The sequence below is a fragment of the Melopsittacus undulatus genome, chromosome 4 (genome assembly GCF_012275295.1).
Source record: "Melopsittacus undulatus isolate bMelUnd1 chromosome 4, bMelUnd1.mat.Z, whole genome shotgun sequence".
In the NCBI taxonomy this organism is placed as follows: Eukaryota; Metazoa; Chordata; class Aves; order Psittaciformes; family Psittaculidae; genus Melopsittacus; species Melopsittacus undulatus.
The window spans coordinates 43505098-43527573 of record NC_047530.1 but is presented as its reverse complement, the minus strand read 5'-3'; the positions used below and the strand labels follow the sequence as shown (position 1 = coordinate 43527573).

The following is a 22476-nucleotide window of genomic DNA, read 5'->3' as shown; positions in this document are numbered from 1 at the left end:
TAACAGATTCTCTGAAACAGCACATATTTCTGGACATGTCTGAAGTTGGATGGATATGGCTACCTCTTGGTAGCCTTTTGATTAGGTAAAATCAATGAAGACAATGGGATAAAAAGATTTTAATTTCAAAATTATTAATTTCATGCCATCTTTTGTGTATTGCAGTCTTTTTGTTTCTTACTCCAAAACCCAAGTGATTTTTATTTGGTAGTCATCCTGAACATGATTATTAGAAGAAAAAGCTTAAAACCAGGCATGTCAACTCCCTTTTGATAAGGAGCCTGCAGCATAGGAAACTTTGCATTATGTGTATTAAAGAAGGAATATGTAAAGTGCAAGAATGTCTTCTGGCAAAATATCTGAGCTATGGTAAAACTGATATCTACAAGAAAATATTTCAATAACAGTAGGGATCAGTGAGAAGAGGAATTTTATTGCTGGCCCTGCCTGTGCAAAGACAAGTACTATTCTCATATCTATGAAAGAACAAAACAGGAAACAAACATAAACCAAGCTTGCAATTTTTAACCAAATCTACTTCTTGGTTTTTACCAGCAGCAATAACTATTAAAAAAATGGGTTTTACTTAATCATTCCATTAGCAAACAAAAATCCCAAATACCATCAAACTAAATAAAGATAGACTCTTCGTTATGGAGCAGTTTCTGGTGCTAATAAAATAGTGCAGTTTTACTTTAGAGAACCCTCCCCCAGCTCTTTCCTCCATTGCTTTATTTCAGCCACTGAAATATGTGGAAAAATACTTGCTCTGTTTTCATCTCTTGCTGTTTTCTTATGCAGTTAGTATTTTATTGTAGAACTACATTAAAAAATAAAATTGAAAATAAAGAAGTTTTGCAGCAGGTATTGTGTAAGCAAACATACCTTTATTTTCTGCATACTATGTCAAAGCAAATTAGGTGTCTTTTGGTTAACACTGAAATGCCATTTGTACCTGGAAGTAACTTAGATTCATTAGGGTTTCTTTTCTCCTCTAACTCATTGCAGGCTTGCTTTTGTTTATGAAAATAGATCTGAGCAGGTAATCAGAGTGTAGAAATAGTTTTCACTCATTCAGCGATATTCCGCAGGTTTTATTCACTTTTATTCTTCATTGCACTTTCACTCTTGGAAACTCATTTACATAATCTCCGTATGGTCATTTCACAGTAACTGTATGTGACTCTGGATATGCCAGCTAATAATTACTCCAAATTATCTGAGAATACCTAACTCCATAGCTACTATACAGTTATTTCTTCATATTCAATCTCTACACTGAAAGCTCTATGACTGGTCCAATGCTATGAAATGTCAAGCTGTTTACCAACAAAAAACACTGTGCCTCTGCTTCTCAGCCCCTGCAGCTGAAGCAGAAAATGCCAGTGTTTACTTAAAGAAGGGGAGAAAAAACTCTCCTTCCTCTATGCTTGGTCCTGGCTGTTGGAGTGAATAGTAGTTTTTGTCATTCATATTAATGGGAATGGAATCTGGCTCTCTTTCTCATCCCTTTTAAGCCCTATCCTCTTGCACTTCATGAAAATGCTTTATTTACACAAGAATTGTCATAAAACTGTAATTTCTGTAGATGAGATTCTGCTCTATTTCCTCATCTACTGGCTTAGTTTTCATTTCCCATCACTTCTTATACAGAGCCATGATGTATATGTCTGTATATCCAAAAATGTAATTTAACTAGAAAAATAAGGGAAGAAGCAAGAATTTTCCCTTGAAACTTCTGTAGGCCAAAATCTACCGGTATTTTTACCATAACATTCTTGCTCCCCCAAGCTTTGGCAACTGCTGTCCAGCATTAATGTGACACAAGATGACTTATCATGAAATGCTTTTTTTTTTGTCAGAGTAGAGTTTGGATTAAATGACTATGGAAAAAGACAAAAGCAAATTATGAAAGGCAGGACTTTCCTTCCCTTCCTCCTTTGCAACTGAATTAAAAAATGTCACTGACTTTAATCACCAGTTACAGGGTGAATTGTTCAGGGGTTTAGAATCTGGCAGAAAAGATGAAAAATTTCTGAATGGAGATAAAGAAAAACACAGAAAAGCCTATATAAAAATGCAGAGGGGAAAAAAAGATTTTCTTTGGTATTTTACAGAATGCACAGAAATAACATTTGGATAATGATTAAATACTGAAAGAGTCTACTGTGCAAACAAGGAATTTCTCAGGGTTGTGTATGTGTGTGCTATTTAATTGTTTTGGATATTTGCTTGATATTTCTTTTCTTTTAAAAAAAGAATGGTGTGATCTAAAAAGAGAGGACAAGCTTGGTTCAGTTATAGCTTTCATATAATTACTACAAACTAATGCAAATTAGACTGTAGGTCTGCTCAATGTACATTTCTGTGCTTGCCAAATTATGTTTGGCAGTGTGGTCAAGCAATAACAGATGCACACTGTGCCTAGTTTTCTCGGGCTGTTCAATAATTAGGAGGGCCATGTATTATAATAAACCACATCCCCTTGGCTGAGATTTGGATGCAAATTGCACACTAATTCACTTCCAAGTTTTTTGGAAGCATACCAAAAGACATGAAAATTAGGGAAATATACTATTTACTTCGGGAAACGTGTTTAAAACTAAATAAGGCTCATTTGTAAGCAGTATTCATCTATTCCATCCTTGTAAAAAAAAAATTAACAATAAGTTCTCTTTCCTTTACACTATTAAGTTCAGCTCTAGCACAGAGCAGCTAATGTGACACCTCTGCAATATTCATGGCATCTCTATTATTCTTGTACTGAGAGAGTATAATATAAAAGACAGTTACTCTGCTTTGTATTTCTCTAAGGTATTGCTGAGGTTGAGTGGATGATATCAGTTCAATGAAAGACTTGAATCACACGGCAATCCAAATTCTTTGCAATCAGTTGAGTTGTAATGGCATGCTGTTTATAGCAGAAAATTTGTCTTTTGAAAAGGCTGAAGATTCTTTACCCTTAGCTGTTATACAAAGGCTGAATGGACAGATTTAATGAAAAAAAAAATACTTAATGAAGGAAATTCTAGGAAATACAGCAATGTAATGCAGTTACACGTGTAGATGTAACTGCAACTGTCTCCAGATTCTGAAGAAACAGAAAATTAAAATAACTGAACTTGCTTAACAGGTAGTTAGGTTGTCCTGAAAATCATTTAACAGTGACCTGCTTTGCAGTAACAGTTAACACTCTTAAACACAGAAATAGAATGCAACCTAAAAGTAGTATAGTAACAGATACATCTCTTGTGTTTTCTGCTTGCTTATATTGTGATTGCACCAAAGAGACAGGCTCATGGATTAGGACTCCTCTGTACATGGCCTAGAAAAATACAGAAAAAAAAGGAGTAAAAACGGCAGAAATCAGAATGCTGTCCTGTAGTATTATTTTTAAGTTCTTTGTTTTAAGAAGAGATATCACAGAACATAATTCTGTAAATCTTTCCAAGTATTTCAAATTTTACAGAGATGTTCAAGCAGTTCTTCACAGGAAGACAATGAGGTGAAACATAGCTTGCCAAAAATATAAAAACCCCTTTCAAGATATTTTACATTGCCAGCCCAATTTCAGTCACTACGGTGTAGTTTTGACATGGGTCCCTTAGCTGTAAACTAATTCACATGTGTACCAGCAGAAATGTCTACAGTAAAACAAAAGTCAGATAAGGTTATTGAAGTCTTATCTATTAAAAATTTGATAATACAGAAATGCAGGCACAATGACAGTAGGCAAGTGTGCTAGTATTAAGACCAATTTTAAGAGGATTAATCAATGCTGTGACATGCAGCTATGGCTAGACTACTATGTATGTCAGGTTTGCAGAAGTTTATAATAGGTAGTTTTTAGGTATATCTTAGGCATTTATCCTATTTGATGGTTGTTTGCATTGTGGCTAGATCATCATAGCCTAACAGAACAGCAACAGAATTCTTATTTCCAGTATGGTAAACACAGAGTTAGCTGCATAAAAGCAGTTTTGGCAAAAGTACTGTTCACTATGTTGAAATTGAAAACAGGTTAAAGACTAAATGTGGAAAAGCAGCTGAAATTGTAAACTCATTTGAATCATTTAAATTAAGGAACTATAAAGAGCTTTAGATGAATTTTGCAAAAATAACTGGTTGAACAATTTAGTAGCAGATAAGACTCAACAAAGATAAGACCTCCCTAAAAGTCATTAGTGGAAACAGTCTAAAGTATTTATACATAATGATGTCTCCTGAATTAGTTGTAACCTCTTAGGAGAAAAATATCTAGGCATTACAAGAGACAGCTCAATGAAGATACTTGTTCAAATAAGATGTTAAATTGTGTTAAGAAGGGAATAGAAAAGAGAAGACTACAATTGCATTATATAAATTGATGGCACATTGATTACTGTATTCAGTTAGACATCTTATTTTTAAAAGACGCAAATGAGAAGGTGAAATGAAGTACAATGAAAATGACAAAGGTGTTACTTTCATAGTCACTAAATTATGTCAGCCTCTTCAGAAGCATAAGGGAGTAAGTGGAAAATGTTAATCCCAGTTTGATAGAACCATCCCCAGAAAGCTAGCCCTTTTTCTAACATTTATCAGGTTCAAACCAACCCATTTTTTAACATTTATGAAAGACTATTTCAGCATGCTGCTAGTGTCTGATTCAGGAAAATACAATGATGGTATAGAGCAGTTTTGGACTCCAGCCATTCTGTTGCGTGTGGTCACTGTAGATGCAAAGTATGTGTAAATCCAGATCAAACTTAATAAATAATGAAATGTCCATTTTTAATGAATACTCTTTCTACAAAATTAGTCTTTACACTTAAACTAGATATCCCTAGCTTGTCACATCACAAAGGTGGATTAAAGGAGAACCTAATGTTCCTGGGGCTTGATGGTGGTGGTGGGAATTATTTGGGTTTTTATTAGGATTTTGCTATTCTTTTTATAGAAACAAATTCATTGAGGTCAGTTAGATTTTATTAATAATTATAACGTTGTGAATTATGAGGGTTGTTACATCTTGCTTGAACTGTTCAAGACAGCAGGATATATATGTAGTAGCTTCCTTAGACTTGGAGAAGACCTCTGAAAACATCAACTTTGTGCATATCTATGTCTGGCGAAACAATATGTGTGCAAGTTAAACATTGAAAATAGTCCAAGAGCTGCCATTAATTTGAATTGATCTGAAATCATTATCTGGAACTGCCAGGAAACTGAAAAATTAGTTATTTCCACAAGTCTTATCTGAGATAATATGTACCTTTTCTGGAATGTACAAGAATGTCACTATCATTACTGCTGCTAACTTCAATGGAACTTACATTCATTAAATACAAAGAAAGTATTAAAGATAGGGTGCCTCTCTACTCAGAAGAGACTTTGGTAATACAGCCGTATCTGGTTATGCTCCTTTTCTGTATGTGGTGAATGCAGTGCATGAAGAAGCCTCTTTGGAGTGTTACTGAGTAAAATAGCCTTCTAACAACATAAAATAAATTATACATCAAGTTGTGTAAACCTGTGTAATGATAAATGTCTAACAAAACTTTGTATATGGAGCAGACCAAACACACTGTCAATTGTTTTGGTCTTGCCAGCTATGTTCTTTCAGCAGCTGACAGCTTTTGTGATTTTTTCAGTCTATTTTACTAGAGGGGATAGGGTTACACTGGCATGTATTCCAGATCTATTAGAAAGCTGCCTGCATTTAAGGCTCAGTGATCTCTGCAGACTCTTTCAAGTCAGTACTCCTACATTCCTTACCAAAATTTTCATAGAATAACATCACCTCTACTGTATTGTCAGGTGAAAGCCAAGATACATTAATTTCTCTACATTTGATTCTTTGTATGACATGCTGACACCATTAAATTGATCATTATGACTTACTGTTTTCCTTATCATAGCCTTCCTCAATAGCTCTGTCAAGTTAGACAGAATTGAAACCAAGCAATAATTTTTAATTAATTGATTTTAAGAAATCTTTTCAAAATTCATAGAATTCATAATTTTCAAAGAAAGATGAGAACATTTATTTCCAAGCATTTTCTGTTGAAAACAACTAATATTCTCATTATTCCACTAAGAATTTTGGATTATACAGTGTTTTGATGAAAAAAATTAAGACAGATTTTATTATTATTATAACACACAGGTATATTTCTGTTTACTTTCCTGTTCATTTATTTTTAAGGCTAGAGCTTAAATTTCCAAAGGTAGGTAGTTGAGCTAGATGCCTAAATAACCCCATATATGTGACAATACATCTCAGTCAGATCAAGGTTTAAAACCTGAATAATATATTGGGAATAACACCTGTAGGTTATTCTGTTTTCATCACATTTTTTATTCTTTTTAAAAGATTTTGGAAACTCAGCATCTCTGTTTGCTAAGATGGTGCATAACATGGTTTGTTCAAACATGGGAATGCTCTAGGAATGGACTAATAACTAAGGATAAATCGTTCTTTTGAAATACTTGAAGTCGGAAGTGTGATCTGTTTCAGTTCAAAAAAATAAAAAAATCAGTTCTGCAGTGTTACTCAGGAAAACCCTTCAGTTTAGTGTCCATTAGTTACCACATCCATATTACAGAGTTCATACCGGTAGCCTTTTTTGCTCAGACATGAAATATAATTCCTATAATGACCAGACTCTTACATATTAATGTTTCTTACCATGTTACTCAGACATCCACTTTTGCAGTTGTCCTGCAGTTCCCTGGAAGAACCAAAATCCTCTGAGACTGTCATCTGATAGTTGTGGAACCAGCTGAAAAAGATTTTTTAATTTATATCAGTTCTTAGATAATATGCACTGTGGGGCAAGATCACAGCCAAGAGGAACGGAAATTTAAATTATTCACTGGAGAGACAGTATAACACTTGTGAGGAAACTAAAACTATTACCATGAGACACAGGCTACATCTCTCATTGTTTCATGGAGTGAAAAGACCAGGAAAAGTGTATGCAAACAAATAAAACCTTCTATTTGATGTGAGTGGAATGTCCTTGCACTGCTTTTTGTACGCTGGCATTTTATCAGTGGCATTTTGAAGACATGATGTCTTCCCTTTTCACTCTGGCATAATGAGTTCAATCACTCCATACCAGGAGTAGTGTTTTACAAGGAAGTGTTAGGGACTACTTCAGATTGTCCTATAGCTGAGCATTCACACCATTTATCTGGAAGGAACATATTCGGATCGCCATTAGGCAGAAGAGGTGATTGGACCCATGCCTGCCATACCCTGGATGAACAGCAATCTACCTGGGGTGGGATGGAAAGAAAATGGTCTTTCACTCTTACCTAGTGTTACCTCATATTTCCTCTGTGAAAAGGACTACTTTCAGGAGCAGTTTTAATATAATGAATTTTATTGTCCTACATTGTCTCCCTGCAATCTAACCATGTAAATATTAGCCCCCAGAGACTCAGGAGAAATCTCTCTTTGCAGCTATTTTCCATGAGCTATTTTGATAACATTTAGTCTATGTTATGGTTTTATGGATTCTACTGTCAGCTTTCTCTCCCCACAGACTTCATATAGGGAAATGAAGCACCTGGATTCCAGTCAGTGTCAGGTTTGGTGCTGCAAGAACCAGGCAACATTTTGATGCCTAAAAGTGTTTTGCAGTAAAGTTTTATAGCCTCAAGACTTTGACAACCTTTACAATTTTAAGGAAGTGGGATAAAACTATCTCAGAAGTGGTTACAAAAGCCTGGGACACTTTTGTTAACTGAGCTGTCATTTTGGCATAGTTTCAAGTCTATGACAGACACTGAAAAAATATTGCATCACAAAATAGCCTGTTTTACAGAATCTTAGCATGGAATATACCTAAGAATATGAGGTCAACCTGTGCTAGTTATCTCATAGAGATTTAAAAAAAAATCCAAACAAACTAAAAACCCCAACCTAGCAGAGGGTTAATTTAAAACTAAGACGAAGCTACTTTCAGGCAGTAATGTTTTTTAAACCTTCCTTTATAATTTTTGCTTATCAAGGAGTGCCCTTCTGGTATATCAACTGAGCCAAGACTGAGTTCTCAAATACTATGATGGCTTCTGTTAATTAGATAGTTTATCTGTGATGAGTTGTTGACACTGAGATGATTTGTGTTAAATAATTTTAAAATATTCTGTGGGGCACTAACTTAGAAGCATTGTTTGTTCATATTCCAGGCCCCGGCTTCAATCTTTTTTACAGCCCTCAACAGAAATGAAGTTGATGCTTCAACAAAGTTCTTTAAGTCAGAACAAGTAACATTGCAAAGATATTTTTGAGTAACTGGAAATCTCTGTAATAATTTTGTCTTTTTATAGTCTGGGCTTTAGTTTAATGCTGTAAAATTGGAAGGACACTTTTGGTAATATTATTTAAATATATTAAGTTTTGCTAGTTTAGCATTTCTTTAGTATTTCTTTCATGATGTTTTCCTGTCCATCACCAGTCCCTCAATTTGGGGCAAAATGAAGTAAAGATTGGCAGAATATGACATTCCTTTCTACTAGGGTGCTATAGTTTTATACATGTTCTTATCTCTTGATGGGCTTTAACAAGAAAGGTGGATAGGCTGGGTTTTAGTTGTGAAATACAGTGTTTGTTACAAAAATCCACACACTGTACTTCAGAGATGCTTACTAAGTATTACACTGTTTGAAATAAAAAAAAAAGCTTGCATGTGGATGAACCAAGTGTAAACACTTACAGATAGGAAGTACTCTGTCACCATATTAACAGGAGCACATCGTTATTTGTTCTTCTTATTCTTCTACTCCATAGATTAGTTCTCCTTTCCTATTTTTCTTCTCTGTTATACCTTTCCACCACCCCATTTCTCTTATTTTCTTATTCCCCCTTTCAACAAAAATGATACCCTTCTTTCTGACTGTTTTAATCCAATTTTCACTTGTTTGCGTCTACTGTTTCTCTAGTCTTTAAGCCCCAAATGCTCCCTTTTCCTTCTCAACGTCCCATCCTTCCTGAGTGGGAGTTCTGCCCATGCTGCTATAACACCTCAGACTCTGTTGTGATCTCCATTCTGCATTTGCACATGGATACAGTCCCCTAATTGAGAGACTTTTTTTTTTTATTAAAAGCATTAGACATTTATATGTAGGAATAACACTTGCAGAGACATTCTCTAGGTTAAAAGTTAAAAGGGATGTCAATCATCATACTTCAGAACATAAACAGATTGCCAGCGTGGGTTGAAAAGGAATTTTCCCCACATAAAGTCATAGAAGTTTGCAATAGAAAAGAACTAATAGGTCAGGTGATCCATCTACCTGCCAATTCAAGCTTTTTCCCCACCACGTATTTTACTGATCCTTGGCCTCTCAAAAATCTCAAGCAATTGGACTGTTAATGCTTCCCCATAGAGATTATACAGTCATTTAGTGCAACTAGTTTGCTCTCCAGATTTTTTCAGGTAGACAGCCTAAACTTTCTTTCATTACCTTCATTCAACTAGTCTTAGTATGATTCCCATCTATCACATTAAATAACATTTATCTCCTGCCCTGTTTTTTACACCTTTCTAGTGAATATATATTGCTGTTATGGCCTGTTTAATGATTCTTACCTAACTTATTACTTGCCTTTAGCTAAATAAACAATTCTTTTCAGTATCACCTCTGCTTAAAATGATACTTTTGCAACTATAATGCACATGAGAAGAGTCACATACAATGACTGGAGGCAAACCAGAGCTTTTGAAAATATGTACACATACACACAAATAGATTTGTCAACAAGAATATTCATATATGTGGTACACTTACACCTATGCAAAATGAATGTGCAACTGACTATTATAATTCTTTATAAGACAGCCCTTTCAGCTATGCAAATGTTTCTGTGGTACTCTGTTCTGCCGTGCAGTTCTTTGTTCAGGAAGGAAGATAGCTTTCCAAATCAAGTCTCTGTCTCTTCAGTAGGTAAAAAAAAGAAAAAACTAAAAAAATTGTTTGGGGATGAACAATTATAAATTTTCAATAAAATAAAAAATACAGGGAAAAGCTTTAAACCTTGATGGGGAGGTTAAACAAGAGTTCTGTATGTCCCTTCCTGGACCACTTATAAATTGCCCCACAGACCACTAACATTAGTGAAACCAGAATGCTCCAGTAGGTTTTAAAATTCTTATATCCCAACTTGTAAACAAGGGGAAGATAAAAAATGCTCAGGTAACTCTGAAGCAAGCAGGAGAATACTTTGCCTAGGTCTTAAAAGGACACATGCTCTTGTAGGTGTGACAGAGGACAGGGTGAGAAAGCACTGCATTGCTGTCCAAAGGTATCACACATGAGTCTTTGTTATTTGAGTAACATGACAGAAGAATGAATATGAAAGTATAACTCTTCTTGTACTCTGTGCTAGTTATAGCACCTAGGAGTGAGAAAACCAGCAGAGTGAATATTAACCCTTGCCACAAACAGCTTTCCACTACAAACTCCAGTTTCTGTTTTCCAAGACAAACGTAACTCTCCACTCTTCTAAACTTCATATAATCATTTTTCTAGAGCTATGGCTTTTGAGGTGTAAGGCTATATTACAGAGATATTTTGAAAGTCTTGTGGTCAAATTCTAAGCAGCTGTTATCAGATGAAAGCGGCTAGTTACCTTCACTGCACTCTCTAGTACTTAAGATACTTTCAGACTTCAGGACATAAGATCAGTGGTCTAGCCTGTTCACACAGCAAAAATAGACTGCAGCAGTCCTCCTGTAAAAGCATGCAGAAAAGTATCGCATAGAACTTTATACTGTAGGTCAATTTCTGTTATAATTCTAACAAGCAAGTATGTAATATACTCCAAACACAGGTGATGAAATGGTTACTATAAAGTATCCTAGCAAGACTCATTGCTGTAACTCTATTTTTATATCTTTACATCCTTTGTAGGTTAGCATAAACACAATTAATTAATCATGAAAAGCAACTCCTACAGAGAAGAAGAGGGATTTTAGCTTCCAAAGCAACTTCCCTGCCAGACCTGAAAAATCTTATTCATTGTCAAGCAGTGTCACTCTTCTTAGCCAGCCTTTGATACCATGAGGTGCAGCAACCAAGAATTGCAGCTGTCTGCCTGTTTTTTGACGTGGATACAGGATTGAAATATACTGGGCTATTTGCACCATCTGGTACATGCATTTCAGTTGAATGAAAGCAGATGAACTCCTGGGCACTTTGGTGATGAAACACCAGGAGAAAAGAAAACAAAACCCAGAAGACAAAAAAAGTGTTAGTGAGGAAAAGAAGCTGAATTGATCTAATTTCTGGAATATGGAAGACCATCTTCTAGGTTTCCTTACACTTGACATGGGACTGTATGTTTGACTCTTTGCACATTTTGCATGAGAATGTGTTAGATTAAGCAGAATGTTCTAATGATCCTTTTTAGTTTTGAAATCTAGGGATCTATAAATATGTATATATCAGTGTTGCTGTGACTATGATTTGCAGCTGTCAATCAGTTTGCATTTATGGTTGTAAATTTTCATTTCACTAGATTTTTTTTGCGTAGTCTTCTAAAAAGAATAAAAGTCTACTCCACATCTCCACATTTTAGACAGAAGAGTAATGCCTGATTAACAGTATGCTGAGAGGTGTCACATTCACATTAACACTGATGTGTGAACCAGTGGTCAAATGGCAGATTACATGTCTGTCACAACACATCAGGGCAGTGTTCCAGTCTGCCAGCTTTACCCTGCCCAGCTTCTTCAAACAAAGAGTTCTTCCAAAAAATGTAGCACAAAAAGAATGTTGAGCCTTTGGGGGAAAAAGAAGTCTGTCTCACGGTCAAGATTTTCGAAGTCTCAGTAACATCAAATGGCAGAAGCGGTTACTCACAGCCACATAACCTTGCAGGTTCATGGATGTCTAATGCAAATGTTGCTTATGTGCCCTTATCAGAGATTTTCTGTATATTACTGAAAAAGTACTAGGGCTGGCATGTTTCAGTTTGGAGAAAGGATGCCAATTCCATCAAGGCTAGAAAAACTCTGACCCAGTTCCAAGAGAAAAAGCAAGTTTTTGAATTATCATTTGAAGCCAGAAGTTCCAGTTCATTGGAAATATCATGAAAAGTGTCCTCTTGTCTGAAGGACAGTTTTTGCTGGGTTTTGAATTGTTTGTTTGTTTGGGTGATTCTGTTGGTTTGGGTTTTTTTTTTAGTGAATAATCAATTAGCTGCTTGATTCCTTATATAGCAAATAGTCACATCTGAAATAAAGTGACTTTTAGTGGTTAATGATGTCTGAAGACAATACACATAATGAAGCAGAACACATTTTCAATCCCTTGGATGTTTTCATATATTAAAAACAAAATTTTAGACAGTAATTGTAATACTGTTGGCAAAACCAAAACCACTTTCTCAGGGTTTAAAAATGCTTTCTGGAGAGTTGTAAATATCATGCTCACTTGAATAGTGCCTGTCTTCTTACATGCTTTAAGTCCCAAAAGATCTGCTGAACTTTCCTGGAAGTTAAATTTTTGTTCCAGTAGTACTCTCACTGCACTGGAAGCACAGAATGAAAGATATCCAGTCTAAAACATTGAAAACAATTAAATTGCCCCTTGTTATTTTCCTTATTATTACTGGTGGTAGCAGTAGTAATTTTTTATTATACCTTAGTTACTGGACTGTTCTTAACCCATGGAATTTACATTCTTTCGATTCTCATCCCTATTCCTCTAGGAGCCAGGGGGATAGAAGGGATGAGTGAGTGGCTGCATGGTTCTGAGTTACTAGCTAGGCTAAACTGTAATAAGCATAAAAGTTATGTTTTATTTTCAAGAACACACAAGTTACATAGATCTTCTTTACAGTATAAAAATATTCTTTTAAGAATATTATCAAAATACTATATTTGTAAGCAGTTAGCATATGAGCCTGTATTTGGACACAGCCCAAAATGAATAGTTTTGTCTTGGCTCATCTCTTCAATGTCATTATGAGTGTACTATATACAATGGATATGCTATGCATATTCTCTCTACTTAATAATATAGAATATATGTTCTCCATTCTATAAAATATTGTATATTATGACATAGAAATATGGTACTTCTTATATAGTCATTATTTGGATTTTTACATCAGTTCTGCATGGATACACATTTCCATAAAAATTATTGCAAAATTCAGCCCACTGTAACAATATTTTGCACTCCGAATTTAAAATATTGAGGAATACCTATACAGTTTCCAAGATCTAGGAATTTATATAGTGCATAGACATTTACTGTAGTATACTATGGTGATAGGAATGGACTTTAATGATTTTCCCTAAATTATTATTTCATTAAAAGAAAAAAATGCCACTGCTTTGTTAGTGAAACAAAGTTCAACAACACTCAGATGAGTCACAATTCAGTTTGTCAGGCTTGGCTTCCTTTCATCATTCATTTTTTTCTTCCTGACACTATGAACCTGCTGCTGCTGTCATAAGATGTAAAGTTTCTGTACACATTTTACTTCTCATTTCTGTATGAATGGCTCCTATGTCTTGAGGCACAGAAATGTTATTTTCTGTGGATTGAATTTAGGTTTCTCAGGAATAACATAGGTATGGCATGTTACAAGCAGAAAGATTAGCTGGAGGGTCTGAATTCTACCTCTAGCTATCTTCTTTCTAATTCACTTAAAGTCTCTTAAATAATTATTCTTAAGCAAAGGTCTCACTGTATCTTACAGCAGTATACATAAAAAGCAACTATAGCTATGCAACTCAGCATGGTGTTATACATGATACAGCAGTATAATATTTTACATTCAGAAAGTGGATAAAAATGTGCAGAGCATAAATGAAATGTTTTCACTGATATTAATTGAATTTATTCACATATTCAAAGATAGATATTGAAATGTATTTTAAGCTCTCATGAATGAATACTTGAGCAATGTAAAAGAAATATCATTAAAGTACCTAATATTATTCTGGTAGGAAGATGAGAGGTATACTTGTATAAAATTATTCTCAAAAATTTGGAGTTGATACATGGAGTTTATTAGCTGTGAAGAACTTTAGTAAAAATAGCAATGAAATTGTACATACAAGTGCAATTTTCATAAATATTTATTATTGGTCAGCTCTGTTTCTTTTAAGTTTCAAGCACAGTCTCAGTAATTTCTGCAGAAGCAGAGTTTCTTGAACTGTAGGACAAGATTCGTGGGGAGAATTATGTTCTTAAAGTAGTAGTGAGGCATCAAAAAAAGCAACAGTATTTCATTCTGTAGCATTCATGAAATCCTTACTGAACTGATATCTGTGTCTAGAGCTACTTAGCATCTGTTTTTTACAAATAGTATTCCTGTAATGTCTTGTTAGACACATGCTGAACAATCTATACTTTCAAAACATGAGGGAAAGTATCAACTAACACCCTAAGCCCAGTGTAATTCATTGATTAATTTCACAAACCTGCCTGTGGGTCCTGAAAATATTGCCTATACTTATCTGTCAAATACAGACTGAAGTGATTTAAATTATCCTTGTCAAAGGTTTGGTTTTGTTTGTGTAGTTCACTTAAAAATATTTACATGCATGGTATTATTATAATACAATGAGTCACCTATTAATTATTTTTGACATCTAGGGTAAGAAAACATAAAAATGTTCCAGTTATTAATAGAATTGTTATTCTATTGAATTATGAACCTCAAATATACAAAACTGCCATGATTGTTGGAAAAACTGGAACCAACTCACACTCTCATCTCTAAAGTGGTGCAGGCATTTTTTGTATCAAATTTCTGTGAAACGGAGTACAACCTGCATGTCTGTCTTTCTTTATGGAAGTTCAGATAAGCAGTGTTTAACCCACCTTAGTTTAAAAGCCTTTCAGCAAAATGCATGATGACTACACATGGTACGAAAAATAATCTTCGACCAACCACATGCTGTGTAAGGGTACCAGTGAAATACTTCATAAACAGACAGAATGCAAACATGCACAAACACACAAACCACTAATGCCATAAACAACCTCAAGCACAGTACAAACAAAATGCATGCCAAGAAACCTGCTTAAAAATTTCTATTATAGAAAAATACACTTTCAATGTCTGAAAATTTCCTTGACTACTCACTGTACAGTAAACAAAACTATGTGAAGTCCATAATGTTCTGTGAATGAAAATTCTATCAAGATCCAGAGATGGTTTAATATTCACTGTCCCTGGATAGATATGCGTTACATATGATCTTTAGAGTAGCTGTTCTTGTTCTCCATGTAATGTCACTTAATAAAAATAAGCAACATATATATATGTGATCATGTGCCCCCTGTATGCTTATCATATTTATAAAATAACTGTAATTATTAGGTAAGATTTGGGTACTCAGCAAATATAACAATCTATATCATGGAACCAATTTACTCCTGATATAAATCTGGTTACTTCAACACCACTTGCATCGGTAGGTAAATTAACTTCTATATAGAATTTAAAGGTAGAGCTTTGTTCTTATGGGGCCAATTATGGTATATATGTGAACTACTACCATGCTTTAGAAAACACCTAAGGCCTCACAATGGCATCACAAAGCCAAGCACTTCAGTACCTAATGTGGCACTCTGCTGCCAAGTGAAACCCTTAGCCCACACTTGGCAGGCAAGATTTATGCTAGTGAAAGACTGAGAAGGTTGTTAAGTAGGAAATACAGAGAAGAAAGTCAGAGCCCAAAACCTGTCCCTCAGAAGGAGTTAGGTCTACCAGTTCAGTTTGTATGCTAGAGTTAAGTCTGAGGTTCCTCCCCTCCAGTCTCCTCTGGGGGAGGCTGTGAGTTAGCAGCCAGATTTCAGATAGGAATGACAAATCCTGTAATTTCATGAAAAACATTCACAGATTCTTTCTATATTCTTTCACTATTAATGTGGCAAACAGCAGCACGGTGTTGTGGCAGGCATGTTTAATGGATGGTCAAAATGTAACTACTGACTCTAGTCTTTTCCTCGCTGAAGCTCTGACTGATTTTTATTTTTCTTCTCACAGAAGTGTTATGTTCACACAACCTTCAGGAATGTTAGTATCATCAGTCCTTCAAAAAAACTCAGGAACACTGACCAAATATTTACAGGAAAAACTGTAGCAGAAGAGGGCAGGTAAAAAGATGGACTGGTGGTACGTCTGATTTCTTAAGGCTAAACCTACTCTATTATCCTACAAGACTAGCACAACAAGGTTTAATGAGCACAGTGAAAACATGTATGGTCTCCAAGTAAGCTAGTATTGGAAAATGACTAAGTTAAACCAAACAAATTTCACTGATGACTAAGATGACTGCTCTTCTGATGACTCATTCTGAGACAATTTAACCAAGTGTCCATCAAGGCAGGAGAAGTCACTATTCCCATGGTAGAAACAGGACATTCATTCCCCTGATGCTGCTGTTTGTAATTAAACATTTTAAAATAAATGCAATTAGTGGTCTTGTAAAGTAATGCGGAATTTCACATCCCAGATTGGCTGAAAATTGATACGTCACCTCATCATCCCTACTATTCAGCAGATGCCTCAAGAGAATTATCATTTAAATTCAACAAATATCATGAATCTTCATTACCAGATTGCACTGATTAAACTAGTCAGATTCTAAATGAATTCAATTAAATGAGCATAACTTTTGTACTACAGCTCAGTCCTCAGAAAAGAGCCACTTGTTAATCAGATTATTTATTGTTCTTTGTTTTTAACACTAGTTTAATTAGAAAATGAATAAACAGTAAGAAGTAAGGACCTTTTGTAAATTTTCATCAAAGTAATCAGTGTGTGCCAAAAATATGTTTCTGAATACTCTTCAGGAGTAGGAAAATCTTCAGGAGAAGGTGGCAAACCAAGCTATCACTGCTATTTTGGAATTCAGAGATAAACAAAAAAAAAAAAAGAAATTAACCGTGTGGAGATGGAAAGAAATGGGAGTTTCTGAGTTTTTTTTTCCAGACCTTTTTCTAAATCAGAATTAAGTAACAAGATAGTTATTTTCCTTTCGTTTACCCTTCAGATCTTGCTTATACACAGATTTAAATATTCTCCTTTATTACTTATGCATCCCTATTACCTATTTATTTTTTCCCCAGTGAGTGTCTGCATCTGAAGAATACTGCTTAAGATGAACTTTGTATGCCTGCCCATTCTCAGCAGAAGCACGGTTGGTTGTTTTTGGGTTTTTTCCAATTTTTCTCTCCAACTAAAGATCAGCTTAGGACAATCAATACTACTGCATGCTTTCAAATTGAGATCAGGGAATTTACTGGCTAGTCCAAAATGCAACATTATGCTTTTGTAAATTTAGAAAGGACTTTGTCTTCTTGATAGCACAATTCTGACATACAGTTTTGGGGTTTTTTTGTTGGGTTTTGTTGTGTTCTTTTTTCCTCGAACATAAGGAAGTTGCTAGAGATACTGCTATTGCCTTCCTTGTTTTTTTAAGTGGTTACCTACTTTCGCAAATTCTTTTGTAGTAACAATCCTTCCTTGTTGCAGTGAAGTAACTCCAGTTTATATTAAAAAAATAGAACAGCTAAAGCTTTGGCATGGGTAAGTAGTATCTGCCTGAAACCATGTTTGATTTGGAAGGTCTTGGCTATGGTGGTGCAAATCCCTCGACACAACTTCAGACTGTAGGTCAATACAGTATATTCAAGTTTCTTCATGATAACTGAGCATGACTCAGTGATTAAAGATGTTGGGTGACCTGACATCTCTGGAGCTCTGCTACAGAAAACAGTCACAGCCAGAAGCACTTAAACCCACACACTTGTCTATGCATTATTAATGTCATCCGTAGTGGCAAATGCAATATATAGTTTAAAAAAATAATGCTCTTTTTTTTTTTAACTGGATTTATAAAGTCCTAATGTTTATTTAGAAATTAAACATTTTGGTACTGGGGCCTCTAGGATATGTTGGCAGTGGAAAAACTAACCTACACCAGATGGCAGAGGTTAAAGAAATACTATAAAATATGGCTTCTATTCATACAGTTCTCAGACAAACAGAACCCCAAGCAGAAAAAAAACTGTGAAAGTGGAAAACCTTTTCATTTGCTTACATTTCTCTTTGCTACTCGCAAACCTGAGAGGTATTGTATCATCACGTATCAAGAAAGTAATATGCCAGATTGTTGTAACAGGTGGAATATGTTTGTTTGTAACACGTTGAATCTGAAATAAAGAAAGGACCAAAGTTACTAAAGGTTCTACAAAAACATTTACAAATTGTTAAGTACCTCGGTTTTGTACCTGCAAAGCTTACTGCATAAATGAGAATCTGAGACAATAGCTGCATTTTGCACAGAAAATATAAAAATTAAATTCTCATTCTTCCACAGGTTCAGTTAATTTGTCTTGGTGAACATGTAAGCTAAGGAAAGACCTCTACATTAGCATTTTTAGTTAACTATTTCATAAATATAAAAGACAATTTTTTTATCTAGACTTCATCCTATTTTACTTAAATTATATCATCTTTAAACTTCATCCTGAGGTTTTGTATTTGTTTGCAAAGCCTCCTAAAAATCACAACTGTTTTGTAACTTCAGTGTACTTGACTTACACAGCATTTTATGTATCTATTTTTATAATATAAATGCATCCTGATAAAAGAGACACTTCTTGTATACTTTTGTCACTTCAAAAAATCTGCTGTGAACCCAAATCTGTAAAGCAAAATGTGTGATATAAACCATTTTCTTATCATATATGTAGTCATGTGATGTTTAAAAAAAGGGAAAGGGGAAAAAAATGATGTGAACTTGGGCACAATGGACCATGCTGTCAAAAATATTCAGTTGTCAAAAATGCAGATGGCATAAAAGCACAGAAACAGATCAGTCGTTTGAGATTTTTTTTTCTAATAAGAGCTATTGAGTGGAGTGTTAAAATTTATTAGATGCCTAAAAATGTGTGTGGGTACCCAGGTAAGGTTTTCAATGATACCTAAATACTTCTTGAAAATCCTTTTTATGTGAACAGTTAGGTACTTAATACCTTGAGAGCCATAGTCCAATGTTCAAGATAGGAATAAATGTTCACCCATATAAACAGTGGTTAAAAAGGAAAACAGCAAAGTGTCTGAGGGGGGGAAAGCTCCCTGAAGTCTTGTCCTTTTCCTTAAATAAAAAATTAAAAATATAAAAAAAAAGAAGGTGGTGGGGGTGGAAGCTGAATCAAATTGAAAGCTCTGAACAATTAAACCAACACTATTGAGTAGCTTTTGAGAACACCCAGTATAGATTTTATGTATTTGAATATTCTGACACTACTAAGGGCATTTGAAAAAACAGTTAAGATCAGTAAGAAGCTACCTGGCCAATCTCAAAAGTTCAGCTAGAGAACTCATGCTCAAGCTCATGCTTTTTTCCTTCCTGAGCTGTTCCCAATAGACAGAGAGGAATCTTGAAATACAGAAAGTGCTTACAACTACTACGGCTGTTTCCTCCTTCTGCCCAGTTTATTTTTGCCCCTTTTGCCTGCACAAGTAGTGGCATTTTGGTGTGAATACAAAGCCCCTTTGCAATGGATAGAGCCAGTGTTCATAATAAACTCATCTCTTATTGCTAGGCAACACTGAGCAATGTGAATTTGTCACTTCTGTTTGGTGCAACTTTCGATTTCACCTCCAACTGTAACAATATAGCCTGCTATATTTTAGATGCCACTGTGGTTGGATGCCATCCCAGGAAAGATGTGAACTACTACTGACAGGGAGTGAATGACTGGCAATGGGCATAAGCAGTTTTTTGATTCTTAAGCCTTGACATATAATTAATTGTTAGATTTATTCTTCTACGAAACTCATACTTCAGGATTCCTACTTACTGACTGCCTTTTAGAAAAGGCAAATGGAACAAAAAATTTCCAGTAAGGCGAAGTTTTGTTTGCCTGCTCACCTTTTTTCATGCAGTATTTGCTCTGTTCATATTTTCCTGTATGTCTTTCTGAGGTGTAAAATTCAGATCTTAAGTACCTTCAATTAAGGGAATATAATTATTTCTAAGGCATATTGAATTATTTGTTTGAATAAATATGCTCCTTACCTTAATGAATTGAGGTTCAGATTATAATAGATGCTGAGCAACTCTTATGCACTGCCAAATACCCCTAGCATCCAACCACATCAGTTGTCAAGGAGCTCAGACTATTGTGGACTGAATACATTAGTCACAATTTTTTCAATGTGAAATGACCTCACCATTCAAGATACTATAAGTTTAATGCTATTACATGCTATCTTGGCTTTTTTTGATTAGAGGACTGATAAATTTTGTTTTAAATTTTGTGTGTCATTGTCTAACCTGGCTACTAGGTCTCTGCTCTTTGATCTTTGAAGAATTAGCTCTGTCTGCGGGCAAAAAAGGGAAAACTTAAAACCGATATTGTTTCACCACCTTTGGCTAAGATACAGCTAGAAAGAGGGACAAATTTATACTTCAAATAAAATATAAAACAAAGAAATCAGCATCATCACCAGACATTTATCTACATGTTTAGACACATTGCATGACCACATTAACTACAGAAATATCCCAAATAACTGAGATTCTTGGTAATATTTTAGTCTTTGCATATTTTCACTGACTCACTGAAAACAAAAGGAGTTTCTGTAACTATATGAATGAACCATGGTATGTGCGTGTTCTTTTAAGAAAGGCCAAGGGTGTAGTTCTATTTTCTTAGCTCTGCTTTCATATTTATGTGTCTCATTTCCAGCTCATTGCTGATGCCTTAGTTGCACTATCCATCAACACTTTTATCCTCCTTGTTCCTCAAAAAGAACATAAAATCCTTTTTTATGTGGTGGTAATATTATTGCAAATAAAAGCAAATACCAAAATCTTTATTAGTCTGCCAAAATAATAAACTATTTAATAAAAGCATGCTGTAAAAATAAGGTCATTTGCATCACTCAAGTTTCTTGCAGGAAATACAGAGAATTATTGGTCAAAAAGTACAAACTGACAGCAATTATTTCTGTTGTTGATCTAATGCTGCCTGAAAATGGGTTAAAAAATGCACTGAGGTTTTGCAAGTTTGCTGTCTTTAAATGTTTGTTTTTAATGCTGTTGTATACAGAAGAGCCTGGGAGAATCACATTTTTCAAAGCTCTGCTTTTTTACCAATCTTCTCCATAATGGAGGAAGGAGAGACTGGGTATACCCTATTAGAAATCTTTACTGCAAAGCTCATAGTGACCTTCTGACTCCAATACTGCCACAAGATTTACCATCCAAATATTTACTATATTTATATTCCATATTAATTGTATTTGGTTAGGCTTTGTGTCAGCTTTAGCTATATCATTTTTTCTACCTTTTCCTTTTGTCATATTTGTAGAGAGAAAAATGCAAAGCTTCTATTTAAGAAGTTTGTGAAATGCTTCAAGTTAGTCAAAATATGCTTTTAAAATCATGTATCTAATGTCTGATACTTTTTTCTTGTTGTACTACAAACCTGACCATTATTTTCTCACTGCAGTTTCTCTCCCCATCTGGCAGTTCTGCAAATATGTTATTGATATAGCACAGAAAAATCATTTGCCGTGGTAAGGTTTAAACATTGTTTGTGATGTCCCTGCATAGTTCCCCAGAAGAACCTGCATACAAACACTAAAAATAACCTAGTCTTAGAAATTTCTAAGATTATAAATAATCTTCTTGATCAGACAAAAATATTTACCTTAATTGCCATAATCTAAATGTTAGGAACTGATATTTGGAACCACTGAGTTAAAATGTTTCTGGAAAGACTTTTTTTTATACTTATCACAATGATGTTTTGTAACTTAGACATTTATAAACTCCTATAAACCTCAAATTACTCTGCAAGGAATAGCTACCCATACTTTACAAAGAAGAAACAGAAACAAAGACCAGCTAAAGTCACATGAACGATCACACAACAATCAAGTTACTGACCAGAGAATAGAATTCCAAGATTCAGATCATTGGTGCTGTCTCAGTATTTTGGGGCTTTACTGCTTCTGCTTCTAAAGTGCAATAGAGATGCTCCACTTCTTTAGAGGATGAGACATGTATAGAGATGAAATATTTTAAAAATACATTACATATATTGAAATGAGTACTTCATGGACCCCTGTTAGTATATTCAATCATGTTTTAAACCATAAACCAGCCAGGAGTTATTCTCCTTGCTTCACAGGCTACAGACTGCTGAAAGCTGAATTAACTCTTCTGTGCAGGGTAGATAAAAAGCATGCATGTTATGCACATTAGGAGCAACACTTTTTTTTTTTTTCTGAAAATGTGTAAATTTGGTATTTATATTCATTAATAGGTTGAGTAACTGCAACACCTGAACTGGGTTATATATTCCAGCAAAGTCACCCATGTGAGGCTAAATTAGTCATTTCCAAAGCTGACTTGTTTGGATACTGCTGTTGCTGGAGTAACAGCTCACAGATATGTGCAGGACTGTGTAGTTCAGCAGGAAGGTGTTCAAGTCTTA

General features: G+C 34.8%; 1 long non-coding RNA gene across 1 annotated transcript; it reads right to left on the bottom strand.

Moving 5' to 3' along the window:
* Positions 1-3243: 3243 nt before the first annotated feature.
* LOC115946529 (uncharacterized) lies at positions 3244-22026 on the bottom strand. Its single transcript, XR_004080580.2, has 4 exons — positions 21927-22026; positions 18063-18174; positions 6671-6764; positions 3244-3325 (listed from the first exon to the last, which is right to left on the bottom strand). It is a non-coding gene; the product is annotated as an uncharacterized lncRNA (long non-coding RNA).
* Between the last annotated feature and the right edge of the window lie 450 nt (positions 22027-22476).